This window comes from Protopterus annectens, chromosome 15.part0, assembly GCF_019279795.1.
Source record: "Protopterus annectens isolate FY-2018-M chromosome 15.part0, PAN1.0, whole genome shotgun sequence".
NCBI lineage: Eukaryota > Metazoa > Chordata > Ceratodontiformes > Protopteridae > Protopterus > Protopterus annectens.
The window spans coordinates 645,830,807-645,853,777 of NC_056749.1; positions in this window are offsets into that span (position 1 = coordinate 645,830,807).

Consider the following 22,971-nt stretch of genomic DNA (forward strand, 5'->3'; position numbering starts at 1 on the left):
AAGTGGGCTAGAAATTAAGAGTTTTACTTCTTTCTACAGTGGGGTCAGTGAGAGTGTAATTACTGTATTACACAGTAGGGAACAGCAGGGAAACAAAACCTAATGTAGTATGGGGGTGGGGGCTGGTAGGCTGTAACATTGTAATAAAGAACAGTTGCAATTGAAATACAAAGTAATTTCAGTATGTGCAGCTGTGAGCAGATAAATAATACAAAAGAACTAATCTTAAACAGAAAAAATGCAGTATAAACAGTTAATTGGTCACATATGCAGTAAAATCATAACACAATCACAGATGATTGTGTTGAATTTTTAAACAATTCAACTTTTTTTCAGATTCATGTACCATTTTAGGAAAAATGAGATTATTTACTTTGACACTACTATTGGTTATGGTGAAAAGGAGTTTTGTTCTGACATTTACAGGAAACCTACTTGTAGTGATGCATACTTCCTTAACAGCAGTTGCCACACTTCTATGTATAAGAAAAGCCTAATTAAAGGACAATATATCAGGGTGAGTTGTATAGTCTCATCAAAGGAATTACTACTATGTGAGATGGGAAACTTGATTAAAATGTTTGTAGACATAAGTTATCCTCGGAAACTAGTAACTGAAATTAGTAATGAAATTACAAACAGTCAGGGTGATAACTACAAATCCCTTTTAGGGTAAGTTTTGGGGATTCACCAGACTCACATAAAGACAATCCTGTGCAGTTTAACAGTTTTAAAAGAGCATTGGTTATCCAATACTCTACAGGATCTGACATTATTAAGACAATTGTCAAGAGTAATTGAAGTACGTTTAAGGTAAATTACCAGTTATCAGTGGTTGAAGATGAACCTTGTTTTATATACAAGATGACCCACAACATGAAAGGGATTTGGAGTATAGTTTGAACAATAATTTAAAAGGAACAAAGCAATATGGGAGTTGTAGCGATTGTTCTGACATTTTTGAGGGAGACTGTCTGAATTTAGGTGACAGTAATGAATTGGTAGTTAAATTAAAATGGGGTATCCTCAAAAGGGGTTGTATATGTTGCAAAATGTACAGCATGTCTTGGTTTCTATATAGGAAAGACTGAAAGGCATTTGAGAAGGAGAATTTATGAACATAAACTTGATAGCGAAAACAAACGGTACCACTAATTCTCTATTTAAACATTCAGAGTTTTGTAGGGATTTTAAGAGTTTTAAATTTGCAATAATTGATAAAATTGATGTCAATCCCAGGGAGGGAGTATTGGGAGACTAGATTAGAATGCAAAGAACTTTTATTTTCAATTAAAGCTTAGTGCAAGAGCCCCCTCAAGTTTAAATGAAAATGTGTCCATCATACCAGCTTTGAGCAGCAAAGCTTTGGACAAAAGGTTACAAATACAATATAATTATAACATTCCGTAGTATTGGGGGTAATAGATATTTTAAGTAAATATATGCACTTAACATAACATTAAACACATATCTTTATTCATATTTTTATAGTTTTATATAACACAACTGTTTATATTTTTTTAATAATTTTTCAAAATAAACCTAAGAAAGGCAAATAATTCAAGATATCGACAGCAGTGTAGAAAGAGAGGAGCTTATAAAGCTCAATTTACAGTAATAATTGGCAGCTTAAAAAATCACCAAGTTTAAAAAGCCGATCAAGGAATCCTGATGAAAGGCTTATTGTGTGCTTTCCTGAATAGAAGTTAGCTTAAAACATGTTATTCTTTCCTAATATTTAAGCCTTTCATTTGCCTGGTGCTGCTGTTCGCTCGGTGGCAGTTAGCAGTGCCCTGTAGAGATGCAAAAAGACTAGAAGCTCAGTTTTTCCCTAAACAGCTGTCAGTGTCACCCTTCCAAGCTTTTCTGCTGCTCTAGGAGCAACTCAGTTGTGCACTGAGCAGTGTTGTGCCTTATTGATCAACCTTAGCCTATACAAAGTATAGGTCTCTCTTGTAGTCCCGGCACTACAAGCACAGTCCTGTCAACTTAATCCATTCTCTTCTTTAATAAAACATACAGCAAGAGCTTGCTGACATGGACAGGCAGTTTCCCATCATCTCTCTGGCCAGCCTGATGCAGTGTAGCAATTGTCTCATGTATACTGACAACCACTTACTCCTGAAACAAACAAATACTTCATATGAGAGATGTAGTTACAATATGAAATTGGAGGCATGACTGTCAACATTAAGGACAAATCAAATGCAAAACATGTTGTCAGCACATAGACATTTCCCATACTAAATAAGGACACAACACATAAACCCACATACATGTAACTTGCCAGAAGATCAGAAGCTTCCTAAACAGAAAACGCACACTAGTGTCTCAACAAATAAGCCCATAAAGCATGTTGTGTCTTTTGGCGTTTCCCGGTTAAGGGTCGCCACAGCGGAACTCCGGTCTGCTAATGATTGGCAGTGGATTTTTACGTGCCAAGTTGCCAGCCCTGACGCACAACCTTCAACGAAGGCACGCCCATTCATGCATGTCTCCACACAGAAGACGCTCAAGCTGAGAATCGAACAGGACATCTTATTGTGAGGCAACAACGCTACTGTAGCACCAACCTAACGTACTTGTCATAGGTAACTTCATTGTGAGACACATGGATGTTCCCCTCACAAGGTTGGATAAGTTGCGGGTCACAGTTAGCTGCTTGTCAAGCACCATGAACCATCAAGTCACTCAAGCACTCAAGTCACTCAACCATAGGTACCGGTATGATTCTGTCATAGTGCATGTGGGGGTGAATGACGTGAGATGTACCTCACTGGACTATATGAAGAGTGATATGACTGAGCTTTCAGATTGTATCACAGGCAGGTATAAGCCTAGCCTTAAGCAGCATTCTACTTTGTCCAATGATGATGCCACAATACAAAAAAAAATGATTGACTTTAACAATTGGCTTGACAGGCCACTCTGCTTTGACAGAGATGGTCTGTGCCTGTCTTCTATAGGCTTTCAGATACTGCAAAGGCATTAGCCACCCCATTATGCTTTTTTTAGGCAGTGTAAAAATAACCAACCTCCCAACATAACAAAATCCTCTCTAGATAAACTCAAGGTACTGCTGCTTATTGCTAGGAGTCTAAACAAGAAACTGCACTTCCTGGCAGCAGTCCTCACTTTGGAAGATGCTGACATTTATGCAGTCACAGAGACATGGTTCAGAGGTGCGGAAAGCACCCTGGGCATTCAAGGCTACAGTACCTCCCATCTTACAAATATAGAAGCAAAATTATTTGTAGGGAGCCAGTAAGTTGTTCTTTGTATGTGAGATATCACTTGCATCTGCTAAAATCTCATATTTCAGGGAAAATGTTAAATATTAAGGGGCTGCAAGAATATATTAATTTTCAACTTTGCCAAAAAGAAAGTAAATAACTTTTGAAGCTCACATAAAAAAGTTTACAAAAATGTAACCTGAACTAAACATGACAATTGGACATGACAGTATTTCTGAAATTAGTCCATGACTCATTTCTTTCTTGGTGAACACATTTTAATGTTTGCAGGGTCATCATCCTATTTATTTCCTTTGGTGAATTGCCATTAGTATAATTATTATTATTATCATCTATTTACAGCTTGCAATGTGTTATGTTTGATACACATTTAAGCTGTGCATTTAGTATTTATGATGTTATATATATCTGCACACTTAGATTAAAGATGTAGCAAAATATGTATTCATTTGCGTGCACCTTGAGTGGATTAGAGCTAAATAAGAGGGTCAGATGCTTTTGAACATCCATGATGATCACACTTTTGCCTCACATAAACTGTGACATTATAAATGTAGAACGACAACACATGCTTGACAGTGTAGAACAAGTACATGATGTAAAGTACCCGCTGTAACCTTGTACTGGAGGCATGTTTCCTCCTTATTTACTTAAATTTTGAATCAGTTGTCATTCTAAGAAGAATGCCATAACCTATGTATTTTACCTAGAATACTACATAGGGTGACATTCTAGGGTGTCTCACCGATTAATTTGTTGAGCATTAATTACAGAGTGTAATACTTCTCATGCCAGCTGTCCTTACAATCACAAAGGGTTTTGACAAGTAAAGGCTGCTGGGTTGTTGGGACTTAAACTTAATAAAACTATATTTCTTTTACTTATTTTCAACCTTCCACATAGTTTTTCAAAAAATGTACCATTCTCTCACTGAAAAGTAGAATTGTACACTTTATCCAGAACAAAAAAACAGGTGAACATTCAAAGTATTACATAAAGCAGTAACTGGCTCTGTCATTTCAGGGAAATTGCTAGATGCCTACACTAAAGTCGAAGTCAAAAGTCAAGTCAAAGTAAACTTTATTGTCATTCAGAAATTACACAAGTGCAAAAACTGAATGAAACCTGTTTTTCACAAAATCTCACCAAGGCAACACACACACATATATATATATATATATATATATATATATATATATATATATATTGTATTTAAATAGCATATATCATAGACAGAATTAAATAAAAAAAAAAAGCTGGGTTCACAAGACCAAGGATAAAAAAAGTGTCCAATCCTGGTAGGTGCACTGGTGCAAGGACTGGAAAAAAATGACAGTGTAGAATCCTCAAAATACGGAAACATTCCTACAATGGGGCCAGGCTCAGGGGGAGGATAGGCCCCCTGTTGTATAAGGAAGTAGCAGTCCACAAAAAATGACAAAAATTTATTGGCCAAAGAAGAGCCATAAAGATGATAGAGTGGACTATTGAGAATAAGAAAGAAATTATGTATTGTTACTATTATGTAAAAAGCCCAGAAGTTCCAGACACAAGATATACAAAATGATTGAGAGAGAAATTAGAGGAAAGAAAAATACTTAAGCAGGAAAAACCGTCAGAAGCTTCAAATAAAAATTTGTGTTAATTCAACATATTTTTGAAAAACAGTATATAGATCAAGAAATTGTGATCTGTTTGGAAAAAGAAGCATCTGAGGAAGTGTGAAAATATAAACAACAAAACCTAGAGATATTTGAAAAATATAAAAAGGAAATATGGACATGGGAAAGAAAGAGAGATTTGTTATGGTGCAATATTTATGCAAAGGAGAAATCAAAGTTAACTAATATAGAGAAGGCAGTCTCAAAGATATTGGAAGAAAAATACAGGCAAAGGCATCCAGATATGAAATATTTCACAATAAAAAGATTAATATCACAAAGATGTAATGTACAAAAGGCAATTAGTAAAGCAGAAGTTAAAGAAATAGAAGTTGAAGTTATGGAGTGCCTGCAAAATGAAGGATTTAATGTAGAAGGTCTAACACAGACTACATCACAGCATGATGGAGTGATTCCCTAGAATAAGGAAAAGCAAGAAGATCAAGAGGCATGTGATGAAATATGGACATGGGAAAGGAAAAGAGATTTAATATTATGTAATATTTATGCAAAGGAGAAAGCAAAACTAACCTATACAAAACGAGCAGCACCAAAGATATTTGAAGAAAACTACAGGCAAAGGAATCCAGATATTGAAAACTTTATAATACAAAGATTAAGAGGAAAAGTAGAAAAAGAGATTAGTAATGGAGAAGTCAAACAAATAGAAACTGAGGTTATGGAACAGCTGCAAAGAGAAGGATTCAGTGTAGTAAATCGAATACAGAAAGCACCACAACAGGACAGAGCAATGGATATCCAAATTAAGGGGAAACCAGTGGAACAGGAAGCAATTGGTCAGGTTCCATATCAAGATATTTTGGAGCCTTCCCCAGGAACCAGTATAAACATTCATTTGAAGCTAGACAGCAAGGAAAGGAACAGGAAACTCTGATACAGTCAATGTTGAGGAGTGATAGATCAGTGAGTTCCCATATGACAGAACAACAGATGACACAGGATGAAATTGAAGAGAATGTTCCACAGGAAGATGGTATAGAACTTTCTATAGAATGCCCGCAGGAAACCGAAAACAAGGGATGCAGCCTCAGTATGGAAGAAAATGAGTTAATAGAAGAGTTTGATTTAATAGAGAAAAACAGATATATCAAGATCAATGAGAGAAATAGACTGCATAAGGTTAATAAAACCCCAAAAGTCAGAAGCTTGATAAAACAAATGAACACAGTAATTAGGACTGTGCATAGAGAGCCATGCGATATAACAGAAGTAAACAGGATATATTACTGTGCTGCTAAATTAATAACTGATAAAGTTCTACCACAGGGTAGTGAGGGAAAAGAGGGGGCAAAAGCAAACACCATCATGGAAATATCGAATAGAGGAAAACTATAAAGCAGGTAAGACAAGAAGTGTTATTGTTAGAAGATTATAAAAGAGGGAATAGAGCAACAAAAATACTAAGAAATATAGATGTGATAAAATCAATGCACAGTAATTAGAACAGACCAGGATCTATTATGTACTATTTGAGAAAACAAACTAAAATTTTCAAAACAGGTGGAAAGACTTGAAAGATACGAAGATAAATACAAGAGAAAAGCACAAAATAAGCAATTTATTGATGACCCAAAAAGTTTTATAGAGAATTGGGAAATAAGGTAAAAGGAATTGAAAAAACGCCAAAAAAAGAGGACGCAGATACATTTTGGAGAAGTATCTATGAGGTTCCTGTGGAACATAACAAAGATGCTAAATGGTTAGAACAAGTAAAAGAAAGAATAAGAAGTTTAAAGGTACAGGATATGAACTGGGATAAAATAACAGCCAGAGAGATTGAAACAAAGTTGCGAAAAGCCTATTAAGTGGAAAACACCAAGCCCAGATGCAGTACCTAACTTTTGGCTTAAAGTATTAACATCTTTGTACGAGGATTTAGCCATGAGTAAGAACTATTTATATGTGCACCCTGAACGCACACCACACTGGTTAACAGCAGGAAAAACAATGCTCTTACTTAGAGTGAACCCGCACACTACCCTAAAAATTATAGACCAATAACTTGTCTTCCAACAACGTATAAACTATACACGGGAATTGATGCCGACAGAGTTTGTAGTCATTTAGAAGAAAACTCCATAATGGCAGTAGAACAAAAGGGCAATAAAAGAAAGTCATATGGAACAAATGATCATTTGTTGTTAAAATTATAGTGGAAAACTGTAAGAAGGGGAAGAATCTAAGTATGGCATAGACTGACTACAAAAAAGCATTTGGTAGTATCCCACATTCATGGATAAAAGAGTGCTTAAAAATGTATAAGATACACCCTACATTGATTGACTACATTACAGTAACCATGAAACAGTGGCAGACCATTTTGCAATTAAGCCATGATAAAGGACAGATTATTATCCCAGGCATAAAAATTCAAAGGGGGATATTCCAGCTTGACTCATTGTCACTGTTGCTATTCTGTCTTGCCATTAATCTATTAAGCTGTTTACTTAACAGCTTAGGCCATGGCTGCAATTTAGCTCCTAGAAATCAACAAAGTCTCATAACTTCTCATCTTCTCTTTGTCAATGTTTTAAAACTGTATGAAAGATTGAAAAACTTTCAAATCTCTGCAGATGGAATGCTTTTTTAGACGCTCCCTTAGAGTTAAACAAGTCCCAAAGGGACTACTTTATGATAACACTGGTTTTGAGCTTCTTAAACATTATATCCGTAATAAAAATGACAAGCTAAATGTTTAAAGGACAAATTATGTAATTTAGACAGAGGTATGTTTAAAATGAAATATTTTTTAGAGATCTGATAGATATATTACTAAAGGCAGGAATATAAAACATGATGAACAAACAACAACAGAAAACACAAATGTAGTAGGGAATGGTGTTGAATTTTAACCCAAATTTTAAAAAAAAACATTAAATCACATTCTAATTTTAATGATTTCAATATCACTGATGTTGATATGAAATCACGCTATCGAGGCAATTGACAATAATGAAGAGACACAGTCAGTTTTTTACAACAGAAGATGGTAGCACAATGCACAACATGTGATGATGTTGATGTGTCGTGACTTTTGATGGTACACAATTTGAAACTTCAGTAACATTACATCAAAATTTGGTTACATGGGTTTTATTTTTTGAAAAACAAAAAAAAAAAACTAAATTTTTAAATTTGTTTAGCAAAAAGGATTTTTTATATTTGTTTTTTTTTAGCTAGACATTGGCAATGTCTTGATTAATTTAAAACATATACTAGGGTTATGAATTTAAAGTCTTTTCATGACTCAAAACACAGTTGTACAAGATGGTGCTATGTGAGACACATAAGAAGGAATGAAAAAAAAAAAGTATCACATACACAATCTATCTTCAGAGCAACGTTTCTGTTTAAAGGAGCTACTAGTTTCTACAAGTTTTAGAATAATGAAACCACGATTACATTTTTATTTTAGATGATGAGATAGATGATGAAGACACCTATGAAAATGATAGACAAGATGTATACCAAAATTGATTGGCTGCTTGCTTGATTCATGATGGATGGAATGATCGATGGATTTTAATATATGTATGTATGTTTTGAAAAAAATAATATTTCCATTTTATTCCATCTATTCCAAAATTCAAAACACATTTTTATTATCCTCCATTTAGACCTATTGTCTCTGCCAAAGGATCAAAACTGGAGGCCCTTGGCTGCTTATATTGATTTTAAGTGTATAAGAAAGTATTAACAGAATTTCCCACATTATCAGAGTGGCACTGTCTGGACTCTAGACTTGATTCAACTTTTTGTGTTGATTGATTTGAATTTTTTGATTTACCATTGATGTTATTTATTAATTTATATGTAATTCCACACCAAAGAAGGCCTTGAGTTGTTTGAAGTTTGTCTTAACAAACATAGCGTCTCACAAATAATTAAAGTGATGTATGAAATTTATTAATAATGGACCATATTTATCCAATGAGTCTCCATCACAAGCATATTGAATAAAAAATCACAATTTATTTAGATTTAAACCATATATTTACAATGATTTATGAAATAATTTGAATTAAATTTTTTTAATAATTTTAAAAATTTTTTTTATTTGTTTTGTCAAAAAAATTTTTTTTATTTTTAATATATTTAATATTATTTTTTATGTTCATTTATTTTATATATATTTATTATTTTTATTGTAATATTCATTCTATTTGTCTTTTAATTTTTATAAATTTATTTTGTAATACAAAAGTAATTTAAATAATATTATTATTTTAGTGTGAGGAATTGTTGGATGATAAAGAAACTTATATATTTATATTTATAATTATTTTTTGAGCACAAAAACCTCTAGGCTATTGACTTCACTAGTTTTTAGTTTCTATAACACCCTTTATTATTGTGTGCTGATTGATTATATTAAGTAATCAAATTATTTGTATTAAAGAAGATTTTGCACTAAGTTCTAGGAGTCAAGGTTCTGATTGTTGCTGCTTAAAACTGTATAGCTCATCAAATGAGGAACTGAAAGCACAGCTGCAGGTTGTAAAAACTTTTTCAGATGATATTGAAATGTCATTTGGTCTTGATAATGTGCAAAATCAACCTTAAAAAAGGAACACTGCAGCACCAGGAACACTTCAGTTTGGGACAAGAATGTAATATAAAAGAACTTGAGCAAGAGTGAGTGTATAAATACTTGGGAATTGATGAAGGATCAGCAATAAGACATGAACAAATGTGAATAAAACCCAGTAAGGAGTACCTTAGAATACTTAAATTAATCCTCAAAACAGCATTGACATCTAAGAACAAGATCCAAGCTATAAATCAATTTGCTCTTCCTGTCCTAACTTATAGTTTTGGAGTGATTGACTGGCTCCAGAAAGTGTTGGATAGACTGGATATTAAAACAAGAAGGATGTTTCATGCTTACCAAATTATTTATAAAAATCAGTGTATACCAAGATTATATATTCCCCGTTCCGAAGGAGGGTTGGACCTCCTTTAAACTGATTACATGTATAAATCTGCAATCATGGGACTCCACACATATCTACTGACCTCACAAGATCCAAATGTAGTGAAAGTTTTGAATCATGAGGAAAATAAATCTATGATAACATCTCTGCTTAATTTAGCAGAAGCATATCAACGTCAAGCAGGAATGGAAATCAAACCAGAAGTAGATAAAAATCAGGCAGCAAGTGAATGTGCTAAAAAACAAAAGAAAGAATATAAGGTGAAGGACCAGATGAGAAGGCAAGAAATGTGGAAAAAACATAAATATAGTTGCAAGTATAGAAAACTTCTGGAAGAGCCTCATGTTGATCAAGAATGAATGCAGGAATGGTTAAGGAGAGGCGAATTTACATCAAGAAATGAAAGGTTAATATTGGCAGCCCAAGATAGTGGAGTACGAACATGCTGGTTTACAAAGTCCATTGAACATGTGGGAGAAACAGACATATGTAGGTTTTGTAAAACCAAATTGGAAACAGTCACACACCTTGTTGTTGGTTGTGATGAACGAATGGCAGAGGGACTGTATACTGAAAGGCATAATAATGTGGCGAGACTGTAACACTTAAGATTGTGCAAACATTATGGTATCGAAGTGGTTGAAAAACACTGGAAACATGAGCCACAATGAATCATAGAAAATGATGAAGTTTATATCACATGGAATCACGCAATACCAGCAGTTCAAAAGATAGATGCTAGAAAACTGGATATAGTGGTCCAAGAAAACAAGACAAAAGTAGCATTGATCATTGAAACTGCCACACCCAGAGACACACAAAGTCATAAAATACCTGTATCTATAGGCAGAAGCGAGAGCCATATGGAAGAAAGATACCCAGACAGTTCCAGTAGTAGTAGGAGCAATGGGTCTTAAAAAAATAATTTACAATTGTATTTAGATATGTTACCAATTCATATAACACCATATGAATTGCATAAGGAGTCATTACTGGGCACATTGCGGTTGCTGCGAAGAGCACTTTTGGCTGACATCAAAGACTGAAACAATACTAATTTCATTAACTTTAATCGTACTTTGACTTAGGAATGGGGTCCATTCCCGTCATGGTATTAGAAACACAAAAGAATTGGAGAAATAAAAAAAACCTAAGAAATGCATAATTGTACACTTTAGGAAGTCAACCATCCCACTTAATTACTATGTTGATAATGAGTCGACCCAGTGGTCAAGGATCTGGGTATGCACGTAGACAGTAGCCTTACTTTCGAACACCATGTTGCCAGAGTTTTGAGGAAATCCTTTTATGTTGTACAACTTATAAGTAAAGACATGGCATCAAGGTCCAAAGAGATCATTATCCTACTGTACTCTGCCCTTATCACCAATCATAGAGTACAATATTCCTTTCGGTATGTACCTCATCAGGCATATGCAGCACCTAGCGCGACCTTAGAGGTTCCTTACCAAAAAATACAAGGTGTAACAAACCTACCTTATGCAGAGCTCTTTAAATCCCTTTCCCTCTACTCAGTCTCCTATAGATTGTTGAGTATCATGTCAATAAAAACTCTACAACTCTTTAAAAGTACAAAGAATAAAGGAAAGGATTCCATTAAGCACAGGAGTCATCCAAATATTTAATTCAGAGTTCTAATCTGGATTCATTCTATCATCAAACAAATTTTGAACTGCCAGCCCTGTTTAGTTATAGATCACCAAACCATAGATGACAAATTCTGTAACCACTAACTCAGTGTTGTTGTTCCACAAAAATAATTTCTCAAAAACAAACCAGCCTGACCTATCCACAGTTCAGACTTACTTAACTTCCTCAAATTTTACATTGTTGGTATTTATTATGTTAAGTATTTCTGTACATCAAACCAAATAGCTCATCAATTGTAGACAAATGCATGCTCAGATTTCTGTCAGCAAGTGAGTAGATAAATAAATATAAGTGTAAATAATTGTCTTTTTTGGCCTGCCCCTCCAGTCATGTAGCCAAACACATTGCCTCAGTGACTCATTAGATTCTTGCCCCAGGCTGTCGTAGCCATTGCTGGTGCAGGTGAGTAAAGTGGTAGTGAGACATAAGTCTACATGAGCCATCCTTTTCCTTTGCACCTATTCTCCCAAATGCTCCAGGTTATAGTACGCAGTGGTAGAATGGAGGACACTGCTAGCTCAGGCAGCCCAAACTCCTAAGGGAGCTAATATTTCTGCTAGGGCCTCTGATCTCCATGGGATAATCTCATAAATGGGCAGACAGCCCAAAACACACTCTCTATCTCTCCTCTTTAGCCTACCCTCCACCTGTAATGGGCACATCGACAATTGCTCTCCCAGGCTTGTTCATCCAATGTGTATGCCATTAACCAAATCCAGATAGTCTAGGCTATACCCAGGACTCCATTTCTCTTACAATGAGATGGAATTATAGAAGTATAAATAAAAATGCTGCTTCAAACTGTGGAAAAATGCAACAGCTGTCACATCACAACAGTAGAAGCATGCATCTGTAACTTGTCATTAACTCTTCCACTGCTTTCCTAAATCTTTTTTAGACATGATTGACAAGCTTGTACTCAAATTGATTAACACATACAAAACAATGACCTAAAATTGTAAAGCAAATGCAACTTGGATGACATGTGTGATGCCCATGCCCTGGCCGAGCAATCAAGGAGCCTCAATCCTCACCACTAACACCAGTGAGGGGTGTCTCATATAGGAGGAAAGGATAACAAATACACACAGTAAAGTGCAATTTCCCTTAACAGCACACAGAGATCACAGTCAGTCTGGGGCTGGTCATTCCCTTGCTCCCCAGGTCCCCAATAAGACTCCCCACTGGCACAGCTATAGGGTCCAGATCTCAGCCTAGTGGGCAAACTAAAACCTCCAGCACCCTCTCTGTCCAACTAGTGCTTCATGTCACTGCCCAGGTAGCTGACACACACACACACACACACACACACACACACACACACACACTTTGAGAAGAGTTTATATAACCACACAGACACTTCTGGGGAGGGCTGGCACAGGTTCTCCAGCTGTGCCCCCTTTTCCCAGACTATACGATAGTTCCAGCTGCCACCACCCACTAATATTTATGAACTACTCAAAGGCCCTTAAAAGGGTGTCCAGTTATTACAGTGCAATATCATTATCCAATTGTTAGTATAGCTCACAGATAAAGCTATTGGCGTGGCTTTGTACAATTTCACCGAAGGTCACAGAGAAATACTTAAAATAAGGAAACACTGCATGAACTGACAGTCCCTACAAAACAATGAAAATAAGGAAAACTCTTCAGATTAAAAATATATGAGGTATCATTAGCCATACTACATTTTCTATCTATTTATGCCCAGCTCTATAAGCTGACCATAACATCAGAGCCACTATGCTGAATATGAAACAGAATTCATAGGGTAATCCTCTGCTATCTTCCATCTGTGTATACTTCTCTCAACCAAGCTTATTGACAAAAAACACCTCCCACAGTTTCACTAATAAAAATAAAACATCTTCCTCCATTTGCACAATTTTAACACCTAACAAGGGCTACTTCCCCACAGAGATTACATACTTTCAAGGAACTTTTACAGTCAGTATATTTCTTATTACTAAATGCACAACACACCTTTGTCCATCCTGCATGAAATTTGCATCTGGTAAAGTGATTAAAATATTTTTAGATACCCATAGTTTCACAAACTCTAAGCAATACAGTTATTATGCCTCTAAAAGGCACTATACCTGTCAACTGTCCATATTTTTGTCTCACATTTTCGTTTGTTTTTCATAAAATTGTTTTCTGGCAAATCATTGGCAAATAGTTGAGGACTGAAGTCAGAAGGTAATGAGAGATATTTGAGTTTCAGACTCCATACCCTTCAGAAAATGTATGCTAATGTAAACTTATTTTATCAACTTTTTAAGTTTGTAAGAGTAATATTTGAAATTGTCCCTATTTTGCAGCCTTTGCCCCCCCCCCATTATTTATGGCTTTGTCCATATTTCTTGCTGCAAGAGGTTGAGAAGTATGCAAGGCAGAGAACCATTCATCAGTAGTTTTACTGTGTGATTTCAATTAACTGTCAAAAATTTGAATGTGCTGTTTATTGCATGGCTGTGCTTGTTTATATATATATTTTTTCAAAATTCATTAGTGTTTTATTCTCAGGCTCAAATCTTCCATTAGTTAGAGTTTGTGACAAACAGTGGATCAGAACATAACACCACTGAGATGAGTAGCTTTAATACTTACCTGCCATAAAATAATGATGGAACAGCATACTACTCCAGTGCAACCTCACTGCATGCAGCAGCATACTACTCCAGTGCAACCTCACTGCATGCAGCAGCATACTACTCCAGTGCATCCTCACTGCATGCCTTCTGGGGGTTAAGCTTCACCTCAAGACTCTCCTTTCTGTTACTGAAGCAGACAATCTGTAACCAGAGACTTCTATTTGATCCTCTTGCTTCCCAGCTGTACCTCCTCTGACCATTGATCTTTTGTTTTAGGCATTGCTTCCAACTCCATTTACAGTGTTGTATTTACTGCTGCACTCAGTGTCACAGCCAAGAAGCAACCAATTAATGGCAGTCTGCTCCTCTATATCTGCAACCCCTTCTGCCACTCTTTCCTTTGTGTCACCTGACGGTGCATCTAGTCCTGATGCTTAGAACTACCGTACTTGTTCCATATATCTTCATATCATAGAAACGTAGAGTATCATAGGTGAATACTAGGCTAACTGCCCTGATGGGCCATTTTAAGCCTAGCCCGTAACCTGAGGTAAGAACCAACTTCTGCACCTTGCGCTTACGATGTGGAGAACTTAACCATTATGCCAAGCCCATTGATTTGTAACTTCAAAAGATAATCTTTTGTACTCCATTGTCTGATCTGGCAAAAATATAATTTAGTGTGGTACACCAAACCTCTCCAACATGAAGCATTTAACAGCAACTCTTCACCCTCCTCCTGAAAAATGTATGGAAATTTCCCAGGTATCATTTAAGATAAGAAATAATACCTGCAAAAATACCAGACAAATCCAAAATTTTTGATTCTTAAAACGATCGCATTTGAAGTAACATAATACTTTGCAACATTTAACTGCCTCATCTTAAAAAGAAACACATGAAAATATTGATGACAGTAAAATAAGCAGTAATGCTAATAAAACACTGTAATGCTACAATCTGTACCATTCCAAAGGAGACTTCACATCCCTTTTCACACTCTCTCTCTCTCTCTCTAGATATACGAACACACACATCAGCTCCATGTTGGTGCTATGTTTTGAAATACAGTATGTTATTTTCCAGTATATATGTGTATGTGTGTGTCTATCTACAGTATATCTATCTATCTATCTATATATATATCAGTTCTTTTGCTGTACAGTATACTATTTTTTAGTAAAACAGCAACTGTAGAGCTAATAGTTTGAAGGTATGAGGGCTTAGATAATGTGTAGCCCCTCCTCCTTGCATTGTATGTTTTATTCTTAATGTTTCTATACAAGTTTGACATAGTAATATATTCAAGCACTTCAAACTACAGGATTCTGAGAATTCAACATTTTGGATTATGTTTTATGTTATACCTTTTACTGATATTCTTTAATACATTACATCCATTTTTTATTGGTAGTCTTTCTTAATTATCTGAGCTTCCTCAGTTCCATAGTCAAATTTTACCCACTTAGTATAAACATCACCTCAGGTATCCATTAAAAAGAGGTCACAAGCCTTGTGAGAGTCTCCATAAAAATAAGTAAATAAATAAATAAATGAATAAGATGCCAAACAAGTACCATCACTCATTTATTTTAAAGTACCCATTTAATCATGCCTGACATGCAGGTGGATCTATAATTCTAATAGGTACCGATACATCATACAGAACTCTTCCTGTTGCTGCCAAGTTAAACAATTGCTGCTCGTTGGAATTATGGGCAGTACTAGGCAACTGAGTCTTCAGTCCATTTACACATTGCCAGTTTCCAACCTGAGATTATATATCCTTTTTAAGGAAGGCTGGGCCTGTCAATCCAGGGGTAAATTTGTGAATCATCCAGTTCCCATATAAAGGACGATAACATATCATGGTACTTGATTTGCCAGGGGAGTCTGTTCTAAAACTGGGAAGATGCTCCATACTTTACCTATCTTGTCACTGTGTTTTATTTATTTGCTTATGAACATTTAGATCCCTGCTTCTATTATTTGTGTCTCTATTTGATTTGTGGTGATACAAAAGATTCAGGCTCACTGGATCCCCTAAAATCATGGAATGCAAGGCATCCTCAGACATCTGTAAGATACTGAATAAAGAGACAGTGCTTCCAGTCTTTTCTGGTAGTTTAGGGTTTTTTAGCCAGTGACCTTCTAAGTTAAGAACCTCCTGTGTCTTTTTATTTGTTTGATAAGTCTAGGCATGAAAGGGGACATTGCATTCAATAATTGGCCAAATCAATACTGAATGTAAGTGGACAATGACCTCTTTGGATCCAGATGATATTCCTTTGGCAATTAGCTGCATTTAGTAGAGTAACTGTCTGACTACTGTTGTAAAATGGTGATCAAAGAAGAGGGAATTATCAGCTAAATTTTCAATGTTCTTAATATTCTTATTTTGGAGTGGGGTATTGTCTATGCTGTACACTCAGAGAGGGAGATGTGTAGCAAATGTGGCAGCATTGAACTTAGCATTTAATTTGAGCACATTTTTAGTACATAAAGTATTTACAAGAGCAAGTTCTTGCTGAAGGACTTTAACATGACTAGGGACTTGACAATGATTCACAAATTGCAATCATCTGCAAACATGGCTAGCCAGTGGTCTTGGTTCATAGTCTGGAGATTTGAAAAGTAAATGCTGAATAAGAGAGTCCCAGCACCGAGTCCTGTGGGACATAACTGGCCACCTTCATATTATCTGATAGGGCACCTGCCCACACAATGTGGGTTTTGTCTTGTTTCCAATTTGCTGTTCCTCTTACTACTTAGGACTCTACTTATAATGCACTAAGCTTACAATGCTAGCAAGGGGAATGGTGTTAAAGGCCCCAACCAAGTCAAGGTACACTGTATGGACATCATGATCACTGTCAACAGCCTGTGTTTTCTTTTCAAAGAAAATCAGATTCATTAGGCAGGATCTACCCTTGACAAAGCCAAACTGCTGCAGGCATAGTCTGATGAGTTGTTTAATGTCGTAGTTAATCAGGTCGCTTATAATGTGTTTTATGGCTTTGCAGTAAGACTTGTCAGGCTGTTGGGCCTGTATTTCCAGGAGTCAGTGGTGGGGCTAACCTTATGGTGTGGCATCAATACTGCTATGTGCCAAACCTAGGGGATAAGGCTTGGCCAGGGGCAAAACTCAGGTTAAATAAGGAGTGTCTCTGCCAGGATTTGTTTAGAACTTTTTATTAAACAGCCAGAAATCTTGTCAGATTCCATGGAGGAAGTATTTTTAGTCTTGGAAAGCTCTTTCATTACATGTTCTCTAGTGAAGATGGTGGGTCTGAGAAATTCAGGGAGAAGCAGGCTTTGGACAATCGTCTCTGGGGTAAAAATGTGCACTGGATTTGTTTGTTACTATATTGGCAAAGTCTACTGGGTCAGAATAGGTGAAGCCAGTATGAAGAAGTTCAGAGCATTGTTAGGTGTTATTTCTGAATTTCCTAACACAGCTGAAGAAGGATTTGTAATTGTCCTTGGCTTCCAACTCTAACCTAAGTTCATGGGCTGCTTTAGTAGAACTAGGTAGTCTTTTTGTTTTTACTCAATTCTCTGATGTAATCTTTGACATCAGGGCCTTTTGATCTGCTGTATAATTTAAGGAGATTTTTTTGTTTGCTTCATTTAGCATTTAGTTGTGTTAGTGGATCAGCAAAGTGTTTTATTTTAATATTGTCCCATTATATTTAGATCTGCTTAGGATTGTCAGGTTCTGGTCTTTGGTGCAGGCTGGAGAAGTTGTTTGACCGCAACTGAGCTACAAAATATAAGTATTTTTTTGATTATTTTAACAGATTACTGTTTTTATAATTTAATATATATAAAGCACTTTGTCTATTCAGAATCTTCAGAAATCTTTTTCTGTTTAAAAACTTTCATAGCTTGTTGTCTTAGGCTATTTTGTGCCACCCTCCCTCCCTGTTGGTGTCTTGCTCTTATACTTGGTGGCTTTGCAGTTGCCCGCCCCTACTGTGACACACCTCCCAGTCTAGTGTCATTAGCTCATTCTTCTTAATACAGAGAACATTTGATAAGGCCTTCTGTTCCTCCTTTTACCTTTTCAAAAGTAAAACAAAACTTTTTTCTTCTTCGCCTGAACCTTCTTGTGTTCTGACTGTCCTTCTCAAACATATTGGAAATATACAGTATATTTCAGAGCATTTGTTATAACTGTATTTGCTATAACTGATTTAAGTATTTTTTCTGGCTTTTGAATATTTACTGCTTAGTGGCTGCATGTTAGCCAGTTTATACAGCTCTGCATTCTATTTAAACAGTTTTTGTGTTGATTAACTGTTTTGCACTCTTAAAAGTTATTTGTTGCTTAATTTTACCTGTAGGCTAACACTCAAGTGTGCTAGCCACTTAAAACATTTATAGCATTTACTGTCTGTTTTTTCCTTGTCTCTGTAAAAAAAAAAAAAAAAAAAAAAATCTCTTGTTTTCCCACCTTACTGAACTAGAGTAGTCAGTTTCAGAGTTGCTGATCCCTGGGCTTTGTTTTTAGTTCCTGTTACTGATCCATTGCCTTATTAGGAAGGAGGAAGTTTCTTTGCTTACCAGTGGGAGTGGGAAGCACTGAGCAGCCTTTTGTCCGAATTGGTGAAGTTTCAGCCAGAAACTAGTAGTCTATTGGTCGTTTGGGCCAATTCCTAGCTCCTTTCAGCCCCTGCTATAAAACACGCTAAACACGTGTTTTCCAGCTTGTACCAACTCTGCACAGATCCTCGTGGTGGCCTGCAGAGTGATCCAAGCAGCAGAGAGCTAAAAGAGTGACTTTCTACCAGATATAAGTATTTTTGTGGCTTTCCACTGTTATTAAGCTAGCGACTGCATTTAGCCTGTTTTACTGCTACTTTAAGTGATTTCTGCATTTTACACTGTTTATTGCACTTTAAGTTACTAATTGTTGCAAATTGTTTCTGTAGGCTACACACTAAAGTGCTAGCCGATTTACAGCATTTATAGCATTTACTGTCTGTTTTTTCCTTATCTCTGTAATAAAACAAAAATCTCTTGTTTTCCCACTTTACTGAACTAGAGTAGTCCAGTTTCAGAGTTGCTGATCCCTGGGCTTTGTTTTTAGTTCCTGTTACTGATCCATTGCCTTATTAGGAAGGAGGGAAGTTTCTTTGCTTACCAGTGGGAGTGGGAAGCACTGAGCGCCTTTTGTCCGATTTGGTGAAGTTTCAGCCAGAAACTAGTAGTCCATTGGTCGTTTTGGGCCAGTTCCTAGCTCCTTCAGCCCCTGCTATAAAACACGCTAAACTGTACTGCTGATCTAACCAGCATATCCTATAACTGAAAAGTTCATCTCTACTTGATTCCCAAGTAGACTATTCTCTATCTGTAAAGCCTAGCACTTACTCCTACAGTACTTGCACCTTGATAAAACACTCTTATTATAGATAGTACCCACCCAGCCCAAAACCCACTTCCCGGAGTCCTTTGAAAGTTCTTTATCTACTACTTCTAGTATGTCGAGGGATCAGTTGCTAGTGTCCTCTCCAGCTCAACTGGTGAACCTGGGAATATTGAGGCAATGTTACAATTGCCTCATGTACCTGAACAATCCTCTCCTTCTCCCACAAAACACAAATACATGCGAGAGATGCAACTATATGGCCAAACTGGAGGCTGAGCTCTCTCTCAACATAGGACTGGCAAGACCAGACAGGAGGAGAAGGCAACCACACACAATACATACCCAGTCACACATGGTACCATCACAACTTCAAATCATACACATACTCACACAAAGACATACTCGGAGGCTCTGGTCAAAAATTTACCAAAACAGCAGAGGCCACCAAAGCAGACACCCAAACAACTACCACCTCCCGACCCAACACATGCAACACATAGACCACACAGTCAGAGTGTCAAACAGTCACAGCCCTTAAGGCCAAACAAAATGCCAGACACACTTGTCATTGGTGATTCCATAGTCAGAGACACTGACGTCGCGCTCACCAGACTGAGTAAGGAGAAGGTCACAGTAAGCTGCTTGTCGGGCGCTAGAATCCGCCACATAGCAAGCACTCAGGTCTCTCAACAGCAGGTACAAGTGCGACTCAGTCATTGTCCACGCTGGTGTCAGCGACCTGAGGCGTACCTCCTTGGACTACATGAAAAGGGACGTCGAGGAGCTCTCTGATTATGTAGCCCAGGCAGGTATGACCCTGACCTTGAGCAGTATCCTACCTTCACCTAGAATGATGCCACAATACAGTGATAAGATGATCAGCTTTAATAATTGGCTTAAATTCTGGTGTCATTCAAAGGGGATCCAATGTCTGTCTGCCTGGGATGACATGCTGGACAAGCCACGCTGCTTCATGAGGGACGGCTTGCACCTGTCACCCTGGGCTTCGGATATTGGCAAAGGCTCTTGCCACCCCATAGTGCCTTTTTAGGCAAGGCTCAAATTCTAAACCTACCACCCTAGAACACCAAAAGGAAAAAAACTAAGGGAAATGCTGCACAATGCCAGAAGTCTCAATCTCAAGATGCACGCACTCAAGGCCCTTCTCAATATGGAGAACATCGATGTCTGTGCTGTGACAGAAACCTGGTTCAAGGCTCCTGAGAGCACCCCAGCACTAACAGGTTTCACCTCATATCATCGTTCCGGCCCCAAAATCCGGACAACACCAAGAAAGGAGGGTGTCCATATTCATAAAGGACACCCACACCTCAAGGTTGGTGGCAACGCCGATGCATCGGAGACCATCCAGGTGCAATTAACCATAGGCAAGACTGCTCTGCAATTTGTAGCATGTTACAGGCCACCCTCTCAAACTCAGGAACCTCACATGGCCTTCCTGAAAACATTGGAGGATAAATGTATCTCCAAACACCATCATACTAGGTGACTTCAACTACCCTAATATAGACTGGGAACACTACTCAAGCCCGAACACTCTAACCCAAAGATTCCTGGAGTTCATAAACTCAAATGCCATGGAACAACTAGTCACCATCCCCACAAGAGGTGAAAACATACTTGATCTCATCATCACGAACATGGGATCAAAATGTTCAACACGAAGTATACCCCTCACTGGTGAGATCAGATCATAAACTAATCTCGCTGGAGGTCCTCAATCCGCCCCCACCTGAAACAAAAAAGACCACAGTGAAAAACTTCTCAAAAGCCGATTTCACACTTCTAAAAACTAGTGTGGTCTCCTTTAAGGCCCCTGAGCCAGTGGTAAACATTACTCAAACCGCTGAATCACTTACAAATGCCTTCTACCAGCACCTACAGGACTGCATGGATCAGGCAATCCCAAACAAAACTAAGACTCTCTGTACCAAAGGCAAGCATCCAGTCTGGTGGACCCCAGCCATAAACAAGCTCTACAACAAAAGGAGGAAGCTACTACAAGATAGAGCAAAATCCTTGAAAGGTAAGACACCTTTGATCATTATAAGTAAAAAACTAAGAGCTCTCATAAAATCATCCAAGGCAAATTTTGAGAGAAAAATCGCCAAGGACTCTAAAGACAATCATAAGGCCTTCTTTAGCTATGTTAGAAACATAGGAGGAAACTCCCAGATATGCTCAGAATTAGTTCAAAATGATGTGAAAATTACTGAACCTACACACATTGCTAACATACTGGCTGACAGGTTCAGTGCAAACTTCTCCCCCCCCCCGTCCCCAAAAGGAGATGAATCTATTCCAGAGGATTGTAGCCCCCAAACATCTCCAGCGCCCAGGTGAGAACTGCCCTCACTAAGGCAAAAACACAGCATCCATGGGACGGGATGGTGTCCCGGCTGTGTGCTTCATGAACTCAGCGAGGAATTAAACCCACAGTTAGAACAGCTGTTTAATCTTAGCCTCACCTCAGGATCGTACCCAAGGAGTGGCGCCGGCGACTGTGGTCCCACTTCATAAGGCGGTGCCTCCACAGACCCTGGAAATTACCGCCCATTAGCTTGACAAGCCTTATCTGCAAAGCCATGGAGAGGATCATAATGGAACTCATAAATAAAGACATAGGGAACTTGCAGACTTTGGATCCAACCCAGTTTGGCTTTGTCAAAGGCAGATCCTGCCTCTTAAACTTGGTTGACTTTTCGAGACAGTCACCAAGGCCATTGATGAGGAAAGGCAGTCCATACAGCCTACCTCGACCTGGCAAAGGCCTTGACACAATACCCCACTCAGGTATCATCGAAAAACTCATCAGCTTGAATGTAAACCCATACATCACAAGATGGGTTGCAAACTGGCTAAGCGACAGAACCCACAGGGTCAGAGTTGCTGGAGCCATGTCAGACTCAAAGCCTGTCACAAGTGGTGTCCCACAGGGTCAGTCCTGGGTCCACTCTTGTTCGGCATCTACTTTTCTGAAGTACAAGCAAACACAGGAGGGTTATGGCTGACAAAGTTTGCAGATGACTGCAAACTGGGCCATAGTCGAAAACACATCTGACACAGATATCCTCCAGAAGGGCCTCACAGAAACGGATAACTGGTGCCAGAGCCATGGCCTGAAGTTAAACTCCAGAAAATGCAGAGTCATACCCTTCGGGAAAAACAAGGTTACCCCTAGCTACCATATAGGTGTCAATCCACTGAGCACAGAAAAGTCATCAGGGATCTGGGGACCCAAGTTGACAGTAGTCTTTCGTTTGACACTCATGTTGCTAAAGTAGTTAGGAAAACCTTCTATATCGCCCACCTGATCATGAAGGGATTCACATCTAGATCAAGGGAGGTCATCGTCCCCTGTACTCATCACTCATTAGACCTATGATTGAGTACAATGCCCGTTCGGAATGTATTTGACCAGACACCTTTATTGGGGCCCCAAAA